Genomic DNA, 16618 nt, shown 5'->3' on the forward strand with positions numbered 1-16618 from the left:
TGCTGTTGTGCTTTGGGAAAGAGAGCGCACACATAACTTGCTATCCTACAGAGAAATGACTCTCAGACCTGTGGGTTTTTCAGATCCGTAAATTAAACAAAACAAAACAAAAACTGAGTTAGGAACTTAGATTACAGAGTAAAGGTTGATTCCTTAAATGATTAACTTTTTGAAAAATTATCTGTTCCCCTTATTTTGCCTGATTTGGCTGTAGACAGGCTCTGGTCCTCGGTTCAGACCTTGAGAGCCACTGTCCAGAGAGCTACATGGTCAGGATGGGGAAACAGGCAGGATGGCCCAGTGGGAGAGGATGTAGGTGCTGCTACACTATAGCCCCGCTCAATGCTCACTGTCCTGGATTGAGTCACAGACCTTTCTTTTGCTTTAGTTGTCCTCTTATAAAGGATCTAAAATAGATTATCTCTAGAGCCCTTTCCAGCTTTAAAATTCTGTGAATCTCTAATTATACTATTGAGATCTGGGGCTTTACCTTTTACTAAGTCACCTAGCTGACACTAGGTCACCCTCACCCGCCTAAAGTTGAGTCATTCAGGTTGGAAACCTCATTGTCTTCTTTGTCCCTTCATCTCAATAATTTTCCATGTCCAGACAATTATTTAAAATCCTTTTTTTCTTTCACCTTCATCCCTAGTTACTGTTAAATCAAGTTTAGCCTAAAGCAGCCTCCTGACATATTTTACGTTCAGCCTAAAGGTTTCTGTGTACACCGTGAACTATAATAAGTGGAGGAGTAAACAGACCATAGCCCACACTTCTGTCAGTCATTGAGTTTGGCCAATCAAATGTAGCCAGTTCTTCGAACCTTGTTCAAATAAGGCAAACCCCAACCTGTAACCAATCCAGCTGTTTCTGTACCTCAGTTCCGTTTTCTGTATGTCACTTTCCTTCTTCTGTCCTAAATCATCTTCCACCATGTGGCTGCGCTGGAGTCTCAAAGCCTACTCTGGCTCAGGAGGCTGCCTGATGCGTGAATTGTTCGTTGCTCAAATTCCTTTAAATTTAATTTGGCTGAATTTTTTTTTTTTTTAACATTACTGTCTTAAACAAATTTGGATGTCTGCTGTTGCCTAACCAGTCCTTTCTCCTGCAGTATCTCCTATCTCAAATCCCCTGTCAACACAATTCTTCCTAAGACACCCATTTTATCTTGTTATTTTTATATTCACCTAGCTGGGATGATGTTTTAGTATGTGTATTAGGGTTCTCTAGAGGGACAGAACTAATAGGATAGATACACATAAAAGGGAGTTTATCAAGTATTAACTCACACGATCACAAGGTCCCACAATAGGCCATCTGCAAGCTGAGGAACAAGGAGAGCCAGTTTGAGTTCCAAAACTGAAGAACTTGGAGTCTGATGTTCAAGGGCAGAAAGCATCCAGCATAGGAGAAAGATGTAGGCTGGGAGGCTAGGCCAGTCTAGCCTTTTCATGTTTTTCTGCCTGCTTTATATCCTAACTGTACTGGCAGCTGATTAGATGGTGCCCACCTAGATTAAGGGTGGGTCTGCCTTTCCCAGCCCACTGACTCAAATGTTAATCTCCTTTGGCAACACCCTCACAGACACACCTATGATCAATACTTTACATCCTTCAAGCCAATCAAGTTGACACTCAGTATTAACTGTCACAGTCTGTTTATGCTGCTATAACAAAATATTACAGACTGGGTAATTATAAATTACAAGAAACTATAATTATAAAGAAGAAAAATTTATTTTCTCACAATTCTGGAGGCTGGGAAGTTCAAGATCAAGGCATGGGCAGATTTGGTTGTCTGGTAAACGTCCCATCTGTGCTTCTAAGATAGCACCTTGAACACCTCTTCCTCTGGAGAGGAGGAAAGCTCTGTCCTCATAGCAGAAGTTGAAGGGACAAAAGTCAAATTCCCTTTGCCCAGCCCCCTTATAAGGGCATCTAATCCCATTCATTAGGGCAGAGCTCTTAAAACTCAGTCACCTCCCAAAGGCCATACTTTCCAACACTGTTGCATTGGGGTTAAGTTTCAACATGAATTTTTGAGAAGGGGACAAAACCATTCAGACCATAGCAGATGGCTATCTAGAGCCCATGAGATACAGTCTCAACTCCTGTCTGCAGTTGCTCAAAGTAAATCTTTCATTGTAGCCTGATTTGTTTCCTTCTTTTCTCTACCAAACACTATGCACAGTCCAATTCCAAGCCACCTGTGATTATACAGTATAATAATAAATCTGAGATTCCTCCTTCTTAACTATACATCTCTAATACCATGTCCTCTGTGAGAGGACTCTAGCAAATACTATCTGTTTTGAGCACTTTTATATGTACCAAATGGCACTGTTACCTTTTTCACAAATCTATATGTGAAACATATAGATTCACATGTAGATATTGGCTCACAGATTATCTCCCAAATTCATGGGAGCAGATTTTGCATCACTTTAATATGTTCCCCAACTATCTAGTATACTACCATGTACATTGTAGATGCTTAATGAATATTTGTCATTTGAAAAATAAAACGTTTACTTTTCCTGTCATTTCACCCCATCCTCATTTTCTGTGTATCTTCTATTTACCTTCTATTGGTGCCTTTCCAAGAGAATGTATCAAAGTGTAAGGTGAGCAGAAAGAATGCCAGAAATCACAAGTTTCTTTAAATATGCCCTCCTCTCTAATATACATGTATTTTGACATAGACTTTTAGAGGAAAGCTCTCATCTGTGTGACTTAGCCACTCAAGAGAAGTGATGGGGACCCTGGAAATCTAAGGTTTTTTAAAAAAAGGAGGAAAGGGCAATATTAGGTTTGACCTACCTGCTACCTTAGAGGAAAGCCTTGCTTGTTCCTCACATAACACCCCACATGCTGTCACATACAGGCTTGGACAAGACCTAGTGGCTCTTTCTAGAGGCTATACCCAAGTTGAGGAAGGAATAAGAACTACAAAAATGACACCACAAATACAAAGCCTAGACACAAGACTAGACTGTAAGAGAGAGAAGTTGTCAAAGAAAATAAATTCAGTTGCTAAATAAATTCAGCAACCAGACAAATGGCTCTTCCCTTTGTTCAATATTAGGTCAAACAGACCTATGTTCAAGTAGGTTTTCTTTTCCAACTAAACCAGCCTGTACTCAGGTAGCCCAGGGCCAAGGCAACAGATAAGTTAGGACTAAAGTCTAAGTCATGTTCTAATTAAGGAAAGGATCATTGCCAGAGACAAGTGTGATTGGGTGGGGGCTGATTTGCAGCTGTGAAATCATGGGACAATCAGAATTACCAGCTGGGACTGTGGTGGGAAATACCATTCCTCTTTTATGATATGCTCCTACGGGATTGCAAGAGAGAAAGAGCCGGTTTGAATCACCTAATTCCCAGAGTCTAGAATCTAGTAGCTATAATTATATTTCCTATATAAGTTCATTTGAAGTATGAGAAATATGATAATTAACATACAATTATATGATAATTTGGAAGCAGCCTGCCAAGGCTAATATTCATAACCCAAAGTCAACCTTGCAATTTTATATAAATTATCAAGAGAATTTGAACCAAGGCAGCCTGGAATATTAGAAAAGCAAAAGACCAAGGTTTTGTTCCTGTACACCACAGACTTGCTATAAGACATTGTTGAAATTATCATGTGCATTTCAGTGTTTCACAGTTTGAGTTATTACAATTAGATTTCTTAATATAGTGTCTAGCATACAGAATATATGCTCATTAAACAAATAAAGAAACAAATGAAAAATCCCATTCCCTGAAAGGTTGTACCTCAAAGGTGTGGTATCTGCATTTCGGGAAGCTAGCACTTATGGGTACTAGTCTGTGCTTAAGCAGATGTTTAGGTAGCCTTCTCTCATCTCTTAGATGAGAGGACATCTAAGAGAGGACATCTCTTAGATGTCCTTTCAGATCAGTTGTCTACAAATACATATGTGACTTTGCTAAGCAAACAGCACTTTCTGATAGTACATTTTTAGATAATGTTTAATATCTATGTATACATTTCTCATTATTCGAAGAAATTTGGTATAGATTAAATATCTGGGAGAAACCACTTCTAATTTACCCCATAAATGGCCTCACTATTTAGTTCTCAGTTCTACTATATTCTCTATTCAATTGAATTTGTAGCAAAGTCAAATGCCTTCATATAAATGCCATGCTGGTAACAAGAAGAGGGCTCAAAAGAGGTTGTTGGGATCAGACAAGTACATTGTTACTGAGTTGTTACTTAGCTCTAGTCTAATAGCTGGTGCCACATGTGAATGGAAGAAATGGTGGCAACATATTTTCTGATCATTTTTAAAGCTCCTGGAAATTCATATAACTATGTGAAACCACATAATGCGGTTTTCAAATTTTTTAAAAACCCTGCATGGGGAAAAAAATCTACCACAAAAAAGCCTACAGCTTTATCACCCTTGTTTTAGTGACTCATCCAAAAGGTGATAAAACAGAAATTTGTATTTATTTCTGTGCCTAGCCTGGTTTCCGAACCATTTGAGTCTCATTTTCCTCTGGAGGTAGATTTCCTATGCTTAAATGCTGACTCCTAATTCTTGGTAAATTATTTAACCTTTCTGTCTGGGAGAAAGACTCTCAGATGGCCCCCAAAGATCCATGTCTCCTATGTTCACACATAATCTCTTGAATGAGGATAAGAGCTATAACTTGCTTTTTAACCAATTAAATATGTCAAAGGTGTTAGGATATCACTTTCATGTCTACGAAAGATTCTGACTTTTGTCATGCTAGCAGACTCTCCCTCTTGCTGGCTTTTATGAAACAAGTTGTCATGTTGGGGAGGCCCACATGGCATGGAACTGAGGATATTCACTGTCAACCATCAGTTAGGAATCCAGGCCATCAATTCAATATCCCAAAGGAACTGAATCCTGCCAACAACCACCTACGTGAATATGGAAGCAGATCCTTTCTCTATCAAGCCTTCAAATGAGACCGTCGCCCTGGCCAACACTTTGAATTGCAGCTTTGTGAGAAACCTTAAAACAGAGGCCCCCACTAAGCCATGCCCTGATTCACAGAAAATGTGAAGTTGTTTAAGCCATTAAGTGTTTGATCATTTGTTGTATGGTGATAGATAACTAGTACATCAGATCCTACTTTTCTCATCTCTAAAACAGGAAAGAATAGTGTTCTCCCCTGCCCCAGCATGTGCTGTTTTGAGAGTTGAATGAATTAATATCTTTAAAGTACTTAGAACAGTGCCTGGCACATGTGGGCACTCAATAATGTTAGGTGTCTTTTCCTCAGCCAGATCCTAGAGGTAGTCAAGTATCTTAGCAAAAAAGGGTAGTAGGCAGAAGCAAAAGGGGCTGTCTTTGTGCAGCTTCAAGCTCAAGTGACGAATTGTGACATTATTTTAGGCAGAGGAAAGTTCTTTCCCACTTGTGTTCCACCATGGGGCAACTTTGCTGCAGAGACTGGTAGAGCTGTAGGGGCGCTACAGAAGCCAGGGGAGCTGTGCCCTTATCAGGGTAGCTGGTTGGCCTTGCCCTCGATGGACTGGGCAGTGAAAAGGAGACCCAAGCACAAGATCATAAGTGGATTTAATCTTGAGCACTTCTAACAAAATCTCTGGGAAAACTCAGAAACAACTGAGTCATCCTGTGCAATGGACTTCTGAGAGAGATTGAGTCTACTCACTAAGATTTGTAGCCGAAGCCAGGTGCGGCGGCTCACACCTGAATCCAGCACTTTGGGACGCCGAGGTGGGTGGACTACTTGAGGTTAGGAGTTCAAGACCAGCCTGTCCAACATGGTGAAAACCCATCTCTACTAAAAATACAAAATTAGCCGGGGTAAGGGGCACACACCTGTAATCCCAGCTACACAGAAGGCTAAGGCAGGAGAATCGCTTGAACCCAGGAGACAGAGGTTTCAGTGAGCCGAGATTGTGCCGCTGCACTCCAGCCTGGGTGACAAAGCAGGACTCCATCTCAAAAAAAAAAAAAAAAAATTGCAGCTGAAACCTCTGTTAAGCCTTGTAGTTAAGCAAGGCTGATAATCCCAGCAGGCAAAGGGACAGGGTCTGTTGTCTATCTAGTTTATTCCTGTATTCTCAGAGCCTAGGGGATATGATATACTCAAATAAATGTTGGTTAAATGACATTTGTGTTACACACAAATAATTGTAAATTGTTGCTTCATATTTTGGGATGGCAGCACACTTTTCATAGACCTTTCTCTGACCTTACATTTTGACAATAAAGGAAAGAAAATGTATTATTACATTGGGATAGAAACTTACCTGCACACAGCTACTTTGGGACATTTCAGGGTACAGAAGCAACGTGGTCTTCAAGGTCAATGGATTATTTTCCACTCCACTGAAATATCTAAGGTGACAAGCAAGCTAAACTAATTTGTCTTTCTAAGACACAATATTTCCTGAATAAATAAAGTAACTAGCATTACTTTTATTTATCCTTAGTTATACAAAGTGGTTCAGGATGTATTTAGAGTATTAAAGATGGGACTGGGACAAGAGAAAGAAATGTGTATATGCAAATCAATAATTAGGGGTTTATATTAATATCACTCAATGTAGATCAAGTTGTTGCAGTAAGAAAGACTATATCGCATAAACCTTGAAAATAAAAAATGTAGATTTGGGGGAGTTTTTCCACCAAAAGAAGAATTGGATGTCTTCCAGAGCATCGATGAAGGAATGGTAAGACCTAAAAGGAAACTCACTTTCTAATTTGCTTTTCCAATATGCAAAGGGTTAAAAAGCGTGCTCTCCATTCATATCAGCTTACAAAGCTGAAGCTAGTACCTGGCAAATGGCCCCCTGATTCATCTCTAGACTGACTTCTTTTGAGGGAAAACAAAACTCTAGGAAAGGTATGTTTTCTTTTCCTCTTCCTCAAAGTTGGGAAATCTGAGGTCTCTCCAGTGGTGGGTATTGAAAGACAAGTCATCTGGGTGGAGCACAATGTTATCAATTTGTTCCTTTGGTAATTTATGAGGTCTTGTGGAATCACCTATTAAAAGCAACCCTGGAATAAGCAGTATTTCATTTAGAATAATGGACAATTGGTAGCAGAAGAGGATCTGAGGCATGGGAATAGGAGATTTCAAGGGCCTCAAGATGGTGAAAGAATTAAAAGGGAAGGTGGAGGCCTCCAAAGTCTAGCCCTGTATGTGTACTTCCTATTTATTGCAAAGTCTTGAGAAGCAACGTCTTCCACTCAATAGCCCTGTCTGTTTCTCTGTTTCTTTTTTCTCTGCTTCTGTATCTGTGTCTCTGGTTCTTTTTTTAAATATGAATTACATAGTAATATGTGACATATCAAAACTACACAGGTTGCAACTCTGACATCATCCTCAATTTGCCTTGACACCCTGGAGCAAATTTTTATCCATGTAGAAGTTTCATTGGGTTTCTGGATGCAAAGGAAGAACCAAAGTATTTACCCTTAATATCCTTTTTATAGATATCCTGGAGCCAGCTTAATTGGCATTTAATGCCCCTTAGGCATTATGACTTTTCATATCACTCATATTTCATAAATAGAAAGGGCAATAAAATCAATTTCTGAGCCAGAACCAGAGTCTAGGACCACTGACTCCCACATAATGTGATTTAATTAACAAGATATTGAGAACAAACACACTCAAACAAAAACTAGATTAACTCTACATTGACTTGCATTTCACTTATAAGATTCTTAGTTTCATTTCCAACCTGAAATGGAAAGATCTAAAGCAAGCCCACATGAGTCATACATTAAAGCCTATGTCACCACAACCCAAATGGCTTGTCATCTTCTCTGGGTGTTTAATTTGTCCCCAAGTCTCTCTCAGACACTCCAGAGCTGAATTAGCTTGCCACACCCTGATTCTGCTCACCCACTTCTCAGTTTATCTTATGCAGAGAAATATTATAAACAACATATGCTTCTATTTATTTCCCTCCTTAGGTCACACAATAACATTCTTCAGAGAAATAGAACAATCTAATGCCTCAGTACTAAGATAACTTCAGTTGCTTCCCACATTTGGTTAAATGCTCTTAATGTTTGTAAAAGAACATAAACCTTTGTGAAGTAGGGGGGAAAAGACTTCAGAAGGAAACAGAAGGCAAATTATACTTTACAGAGCTAGATGATGCAAAGTACATCAGAGTAAATGCACATGATCTAATTGTGTTGTCAAAGTTCATGGTTTAGAAGACTCTGACTTGGCATAATAACAGCAACATGAAAGCTTCCTTGAGTTTACCTAAGAAGTCTGAAAATATATGGATCTTCAGATCTGGGACAGAGTGGGGACAGCAGGGAAGTGGATGATAAATAATCTACTGAGAAGAGGGATCTGTCACCCAGGCTGGAGTGCAGTGGCATGATCTCGGCTCTCTGCAACGTCCTCTGCCTTTCAGGTTCAAGCAATTATCTTATCTCAGCCTTCTTAATAGCTGAGATTACAGGTGTGCGCCACCATACCTGGCTAATTTTTGTATTTTTAATAAAGACGGATTTCGCCATGTTGGGCAGGCTGGTCTCAAACTCCTGACCTCAAGTGATCTGCCCGCCTAGGCCTCCCGAAGTGCTAGGTTACAGGCATGAGCCACTGCGCCCAGCCAAGAAAGTCCTTTTTATTGCTTATAGGGTCCTATGGCATAAGGAAAGCTGTGAATATCCACAATAACTTCCAGCCTCAGCCAGATTTTTTTTCAGTAAGAGCAGGTGCCTGGAAACAGAAGGGCTGAAACTAGATCACGCAACAGGTGATCACACAACAGGTTGGGAAAAATATTTCTACTTTCTACCTTCTGCTCTTGCCTTAGGCCTTGAAGTCCTGGCTTCGATACAATTCTTTTGCTTTGCTATTTTCACTAGCAGAGGCAAGTTCTTCCCCCAAAAAGTTGTGAGTCCATTTTGATAAGTAAAACTGAACTAAGCTAATTTTAGGTGAAGTGCCCCCCCCCCATATTTGTATAATGCATTTAAAATGATTTCAAACCATTTTTTATAACCACTTGTTGTAAGTTCACTATCAATCTTGTGAATTACTCAAGTTATCTCGAGAAATAGGGACGAGCATTTAAGCAAGATACCCAAAGTGTCACAACATAGAATTGGATGTACAGCTGTGTGTGGTCTCCTGATTGCATATTTGCCCTCTTTCAGGAACATCTGAATTCACAACAACAACAACAACAACAACAACAACAACAAAAAACTAGCAAATAAGTTAGATCTTACAGATTATTAATTCTTTGATTTTATTTGATAAATGCAGACAGCAAATGCCTGTCTGAAGCCAGGGTGTTATTCATTGGCAGTGTCAGAATAGCTGGGACTTAGCAGACTTACTGTTTGGCAACCATACCACTGTGATGTAGCACCTTGCATTAAAAACAGCAAAATGCCCTACAGTCCCGATGCTTCCATTTTCAGAACATTTAGATGGCTATCCTTCTGGAGTTGTGCAGTCCACAACTTGCAAATCCAAATAAAGTGGCCATGTATGGCTTATGTCTATATTGTTGCTACACATCACATATAGGCTGATTAAAGATCAAATTTCCTTGCTTGTAAGTAAAATTATGGCATCTCAAGGTGGAAAAAAATTGTTTAAACTAATGAGACTGTGCGTGCCTGAAGAGAAGAAGAACGGGGATAGATAATTAAAGGAAACTTTGGTGGTGACGAGATTAGGAACTAGGTCCTGAACTTACCCTACAGACATCTGGGGTTTGTGAGCCAAGGACAAGAGTTTAGTGAAATGGGAGAGACATCTATGGTAACTATGGGGACAAGTAGAGCCTAGAAGGGGAAACAAAGCAAAATACTTTCTTCACATGTTTACAGTGGTGTTCAGATTGAGGTGGATTAGAAAGATAGTTTCTAATCTTAGATTGAAAGGCACCTCAAGAAGCCATCTCTGTTCTGGTTTTTTAATGTATTTTTAATTTAGGGAACAATGGCTTTGTCTCATTTTATACATAAATCCATTTAAGTAATCAACCACGCTATAATAGGGTTCTACTATAAATCATATGAGAAACAAACATTACTTACTATTTTTTAACACAGGAAAAAAGTCTTTTAAGATCATGTTTGGAAATATGACATTTAAGGTTTTAAAAAAATTTTATAAAAATTCCAAGAAAAATATTCCATTTACAAGAGCTGCAAGAAAAGTAAGATACTTAGTGACATGGTTTGGATCTGTGTCCCCACCCAAATCTCATGTTCAGTTGTAATCCCCAATGTTGGATATGGGGCCTGGATGTTCCCCTGGGTACTGTGTTACAATAGTGAGTGCGTGCTCAAGAGATTTGGTTGTTTAAAAATGTGTAGCACCTCCTCCCTCTCTCTCAGTCTTGCTCCTGCTGTGTAAGAGCCCTGCTCCTGCTGTGTAAGAGCCCTGCTCCCTCTTTGTCTTCCACCATTCTTGGAAACTCTCTGAGGCCTCCACAGAAGCAGAAGCCACTATGCTTCCCGTACAGTCTGCAGAGCCATGAGACAATGAATCTTCTTTTCTTTATAAATTACCCAGTCTCAGGTATTTCTTTATAGCAATGCAAGAACAGACTAATACACTTAGGAATAAACTTAACTAAGAAAGTGAAAGATCTCTACCCTGAAAAACTACAAAACATTGATGAAAGAAATTGAGAAGGACACAAATAAATGGGAAGATAACCTATGTTTGTGGATTGGAAGAATTAATATTCTGAAAATGGCCATAAAACCCAAAGTGATCTACAGGTTTAAGGCAATGCCTGTTAAATATCAATGATATTTTTTACAGAGTTAGAAAAACAATCCTGAAATTTATATGAACCACAAAGACCCTAAATAGCTAAAGCAATTCTGATAAAAAAGAAGGAAGGCTTAGACATCACATTATGTGACTTCAAAATATGCTACAAAGCTAATGTAACCAAAACAGCATAAAAACAGAAACATTGACCAATGGAACAGAATAGAAAGCTCAGAAATAAATTAACAAACCTACAGCCAACAGCCAATTGATTTTCAACAAAGGTGCCAAGAATCCACACTGGAGAAAGGACAATCTCTTCAATAAATGGTGTGGAGGAAAATTGAGAAAAAGAAAAGTTAAAAAAAATTAAAAAGTCACATCTCCCGCATGCAGAAAAATGAGACTAAATCCCTACCTCTCACCGTATACAAAACTCAGTTAAAATGGATTAAAGACTTAAATTAAAGGCTTGAAACTATGAAACTACTAGAAGAAAACACAGGGGAAACATTTCATGATGTGGGGTTGGGCAAGGATTTTTGAAATAAAACTTCAAAAGCACAAGTGACAAAAAAATGAGATTATGTAAAACTAAAAAGCTTTTGTACAGCAAAGGGATCTATAAGCAGAGTGAAGGGACAGCCTACATGATGGGAGAAAATATCTGCAAACTATCCATCTGGCAAGGGTTAATATTCAGAATATATAAGGAGCTTGAAAAACTCAACAGCAAAGAAACAAATAACCTAACTTAAAAATGAGAAAAACACCTGCGCAGACATTTCTCGAAAAAAGACACAGAAATTCCCAACAGATATATGAAAAGATACCCTAATCATCAGAGAAATGCAAACGAAAACCACAGTGAGATACCACCTCACTGCAGTTAGAATAGCTATTATCAAAAAGATGAAAGGAAACAAGTGTAGGCAGGTATGTGGAGAAAAAGAGACATTTACACACTGTTAGTGAGATTGTAAATTAGTACAGCCATTATGGAAAACAAAGGTGCCAAGAGTATACATTGGAGAAAGGACAGTATGAAGATTCCTCAAATAATTAAAAATAGAATTACCATATGGTCCAACAATCCCACTACTAGGTATATATCCATAGGAAATTAAATCAGTGTGTCAAAGAGATGTCTCCACTCTCATGTTTATTGCAGCACTTTTTACAATAGCCAAGATATGGAATCAATCTAAGTGTTAAACAATGAATGAATAGATAAAGAAAATGTGGGCCAGGCATGGTGGCTCATGCCTGTAATCCCAGCACTTTACGAGGCCGAGGCAGGTGGATCACCTGAGGTCGGGAGTTGGAGACCAACCTGACCAACATGAAGAAACCCCATCTCTACTAAGAATACAATATTAGCTGGGCATGGTGGCTCATGCCTGTAATCCTGGCTACTCAGGAGGCTGAGGCAGGAGAATTGCTTGAACCCGGGAGGCGGAGGTTGTGGTTAGCCGAGATTGCGCTATTGCACTCTAGCCTGGGCAACAGAAGTGAAACTCCATCTCAAAAAAAAAGAAAAAGAAAGAAAGAAAAAGAAAAGGAAAATGGGGATACCATTCTATGATTAAAAAAAAAGAAATCTTGTCATTTGTGACCATATGGATGAACCTGGAGGACATTATGTTAAGTTAAATAAGCCAGACACAGAAAGACAAATACCACATTGACATGATTTGGCTGTGCCCCCACCCAAATCTCATCTTGAATTGTAATTCCCATAATCCCGACACAGAAAGACAAATACCACATTGACATGATTTGGCTGTGCCCCCACCCAAATCTCATCTTGAATTGTAATTCCCATAATCCCCAGGTGTCATGGGAGGGACCTGGTGAGAGGTAATTGAATCATAGGGGTGGTTACCCCCATGCTGCTGTTCTCATGACAGTGAGTGAGTTCTCACGAGATTTGATGATTTTATAAGAGGCTTTTCCCTCTTTTGCTCAGCCTTTTCCTTGCTGTCGCCATGTGAAGAAGGATGTGTTTGCTTCTCCTTCTGCCATGATTGTAAGTTTCCTGAAGCCTCTCCAGCCATGCCAAACTGTGAGTTAATTAAACCTCTTTCCTTTATATTACCCAATCTCAGGTATGCCTTTATTAGGAGCATGAGAATGGACTAATACACATATGATCTTACTCATATGTGGAATTTTTTTAAAAGTCAGTATCATAAAAGTAGAGAGTAGAACAGTGTTTACCAGAGAACGGGGAAGGAAGAGGGGATGAGGAAGATGGAGAGAGCTTAGTCAAGGACTCAAAGTTGCAATTAGATAGGAGGAATACGTTCTGGTGTTCTCTTGCATAGTAAGATGACTATGGTTAACAATAAGATATTATATAATCACAAAATTGCTAGAAGAGAGGACTTTGAATGTTCTCACCTCAAGGAAATGATAAATACATGAGGTGATGGATATACTAACTATCCTGATTTGATTATTAAACAGCATAGATATGTATCAAAACATGAAATTGCATCCATACATATGTACAATTACAACCTGTCAATTAAAATATTTAAAAAATCGATATCTCTCACGGAAGTCCAAGTTGTTTACTGATACTGGTTCTGAATTTGTCCAGATGCATTAAACACTTGATTGATATTAATATCAACATTAGACTCAGAATGGGCTGCTAACGAGCCAAGAACTAAGGAATTTAGTTCTTGTCATTGAGGTGCACTGGGGGAGAAAAAAAGCAATGCAATTGGAGTCAGTCCCTGAAATACAACCACTTGAAGAATGCACTGTCACAGGGGACAGCCGGGCCAATACTTGTGTCCTGTGAACTCGAGAGGCCATGCTCTGCTTTGACCTCTCCCAATCTGTTTGCCTCTGGCTGCACCACTGCGCTCTCTTCCCAGCTCTCTCTGGCATTGCCACTGTTGGCTGCCTCCTGCTGTGGCCCGAGCCATGCTGGCCTTGGTCCACTGGTTTAGTTGTGACCCTGTGCCTCATGGCCCTGGCTCACTTGCTCAGCCTCTTATCCTCCTGGACTCTCTTGGGAATAAGAACAGAGGAATGCTAAAATACTGAGGACAAGATACATTTGGAGGATTTTTTTTAATTAATGAAAGTTACCATTGCAGTAGCACCATGCAGCATATAATTATTAAATACTCTGTAATAAGATCTTACATATGTGTCTACTATCTTCCCCTCTGAATACATTTATATTTTCAAGAGTTTGAAGCAAGATTACATGAAATAAAATTCATGCAATAGTGATACTAAATAGAAGAGTAAAATCTGAAACCAAAAGGCAATAAACATTTTTAATAATAGGCAGCAACAAATGACAGAAACTTACAGAGGTCTACTGTTTGTACCAAAGTTTGTACCAAACTTAAATATTTAAGGTTAGTTTAACATTTTGTGACCAATATGTGTTAATAATGGCTCAGGAAATAAGGACTTCATACCTTAATTATCAAGGTAGAAGTAGCTTAGTGGTAGAGCAAGTGTCTGGAAGTATGAACTGATGCCAGACATGATGAATTTTCAATTAAGATATCAGCAGTTATGCTCAAACCCTCCTGGGAAGTGAAAAAGCAACTTTTATGCTGTGAGTTTCCATATTTGCCTTGGCTCCTCTAACATAAATTCTTTCTTTCTGTATTTTTTTTATAGAATCGAGTTCTGTTTTTACAAAATCATTGCACATTAGAAAATGTTTCATTAGGTAAAATTTCAAACACATTTAAAAGTAGAGAGAGTAGCATGCTAAGCACTCCTGTACCATTACCCAGCTTCAATAATTATAACCTCGTGGATAATCTTGCTTCATCAGCACTCCTTGCTCTGCCCATCTAGATTACATAGAAGCCAATTCCAGGCATCATATCATTTCCTTATGTATCTCTAGGAGGTATAAACTATTTATGTAAATATACCAGTAATACTATCACAACACCTTGACAATAATAATTCATTATTATAAAACAGGTCAGTGTTCAAAAACTTCCAATTGTCTTGTAAAAATTTTTTAACATTTTAAAATCAGAAACAAAATTAAATCAATGTACAACCAATTGTAATTGGTTGATTTGTCTTCTAAAATTTTTTTTGAAATGGAGCTATTATTTATATATGGCACTATTCACCCTTTTAAGTATACGATTTTATAAGTGTCGACAAACATAGTCTTGTAATCACCATCTCAGCCAAGATATACAATATTTCTATCACTCCCAAAACTTTTCTTGTGTCCCTTAGTTGTCAGTTCTCCCTACCCTCAGGCCCTGGCAGGGACTAAGCTTTTTTTTTTTTTTTCTGTCTCTATAGGTTTGCCTTTTCCCAAATGTCATACAAATGGAATCACACCATATAGCCTTTTGAGTCTGGCTTCTTTCACTTAGTATATTGTGTTAATGATTAACCTATGTCACTGTATGTATTAATAATTTCTCCCTTTTTATTGCTGAGCAGTATTCTGTTATGTGGATATAACACAATTTGCCTCATCATCTACCTGTTGAAAGACTTTTGGGTAGTTTTTAGTTTTTTGCAATTATGACTAAAAGCTCTCTAAACATTAATGTATAGGCTTTTGTATGAATATAATTTTTAATTCATTTAGGGAAATATCTAAGAATATGATTGCTGGGTCCCATGGTAAGTACATTTTTAGCTTTATAGGAAACCACTAATGTTCCATCTTCATTCTCACCAGCAGTGTGAGAGTTCCATTTGCTCTGCATCCTCACCGGTATTATTAAACTCTAACCATTGTAACAGATATAAAGTAGAAACCTGTTGTGGTTGTAACTCACATTTTTCTAATAAGTGATGATGTTGAGCATCTTTTTATGTGCTTATTTGCCATTTATATCTGCACTTTGGTCAAGTGTCTGTTTGGTTTACTTGCCCCTCTCCTGCTTTCTTTGTAAAGAGATGGGGTCCTGCCCTGTTGCCCAGCCTGGAGTGCAGTGGCATGATCATAGCTCACTGCAAACTTGAACTCCTGAGCTCAAGTGATTTTCCAACCTCAACCCCCTGAGTAGCTAGATGTGCTCCACCACTCTTAGCTAATACTTTTAGTTTATGTAGAGATGGGATCTCACTATGTTGCCCAGGCTGGTCTCAAACTCCTGGCCTCAAAGAATTTTCCTGCTTTGGCTTTTCAAAGTGCTGGAATTACAGGCATGATCCACTATGCCTAGCTTATTGCTCATTTTTTAAATGGAGCAGTTTTTCTTAATATTCTTTTGAAAATTCTTCATATAGCCTAGATAAAAGCACACTAGTAGGTGTGTTTTATAAATACTTTGTCTGTGGCTTGTATTTTCATTCCCTTAACAATGTCTTTTAAGAGTAAACGTTTTCATTTCGATGAAATCCATGTTAATCTCTAGATTCTCCCTTTCTCTTTTATAATTCCTAAAAATGTATTTTTTGACGCAACCAAGCCATGGGCCACACACTGCAATTAGTTGATGTATCTCTTAAGTCTCCTTAACCCTTCTTCTTCCATCTTTCTCACTCTCTCTCTTTTTTAATCCCTTGAAATTTATTCATTAAAGAAACCAGGTCATTTGTCTAATAGAATTTCTCTTACTCTGAAGTTTACTGATTCCCACCACTCCCGTATTTCCTGCAAACTGATAGTTAGATCCAGAGGCTTGATGAGAATGAAGTTCAATTTTGTAGTAAGAATACTGCATAGGTATACTTCAGCCAGGAAGCGCATATGTCTGATGACTTTTGGGAACATTAGCAGCCATTAAAGATTATGGCTATTTATATATTTTTGTCAAGCAACAACAGCTGTAATCAAATTCTGTTTCTTCTTGAGAATTTTATTCATCTCTTACTATAATTTGACAAAAAAGTGCTATAACATCTTA

At 38.5% G+C, this 16618-nt stretch overlaps 1 long non-coding RNA gene across 1 annotated transcript in view; it reads left to right on the top strand.

Moving 5' to 3' along the window:
- Positions 1-16618, top strand: part of LOC103784957 (uncharacterized) — a 63402-nt gene that overhangs the window by 905 nt on the left and 45879 nt on the right. Inside the window, exon 2 of the long non-coding RNA XR_004672209.4 lies at positions 12718-12813. This is a non-coding gene — a long non-coding RNA (uncharacterized LOC103784957). The remainder of the gene's footprint in view (positions 1-12717; positions 12814-16618) is intronic.

The sequence above is a fragment of the Pan paniscus genome, chromosome 5 (genome assembly GCF_029289425.2).
Source record: "Pan paniscus chromosome 5, NHGRI_mPanPan1-v2.0_pri, whole genome shotgun sequence".
Lineage (NCBI taxonomy): Eukaryota > Metazoa > Chordata > Mammalia > Primates > Hominidae > Pan > Pan paniscus.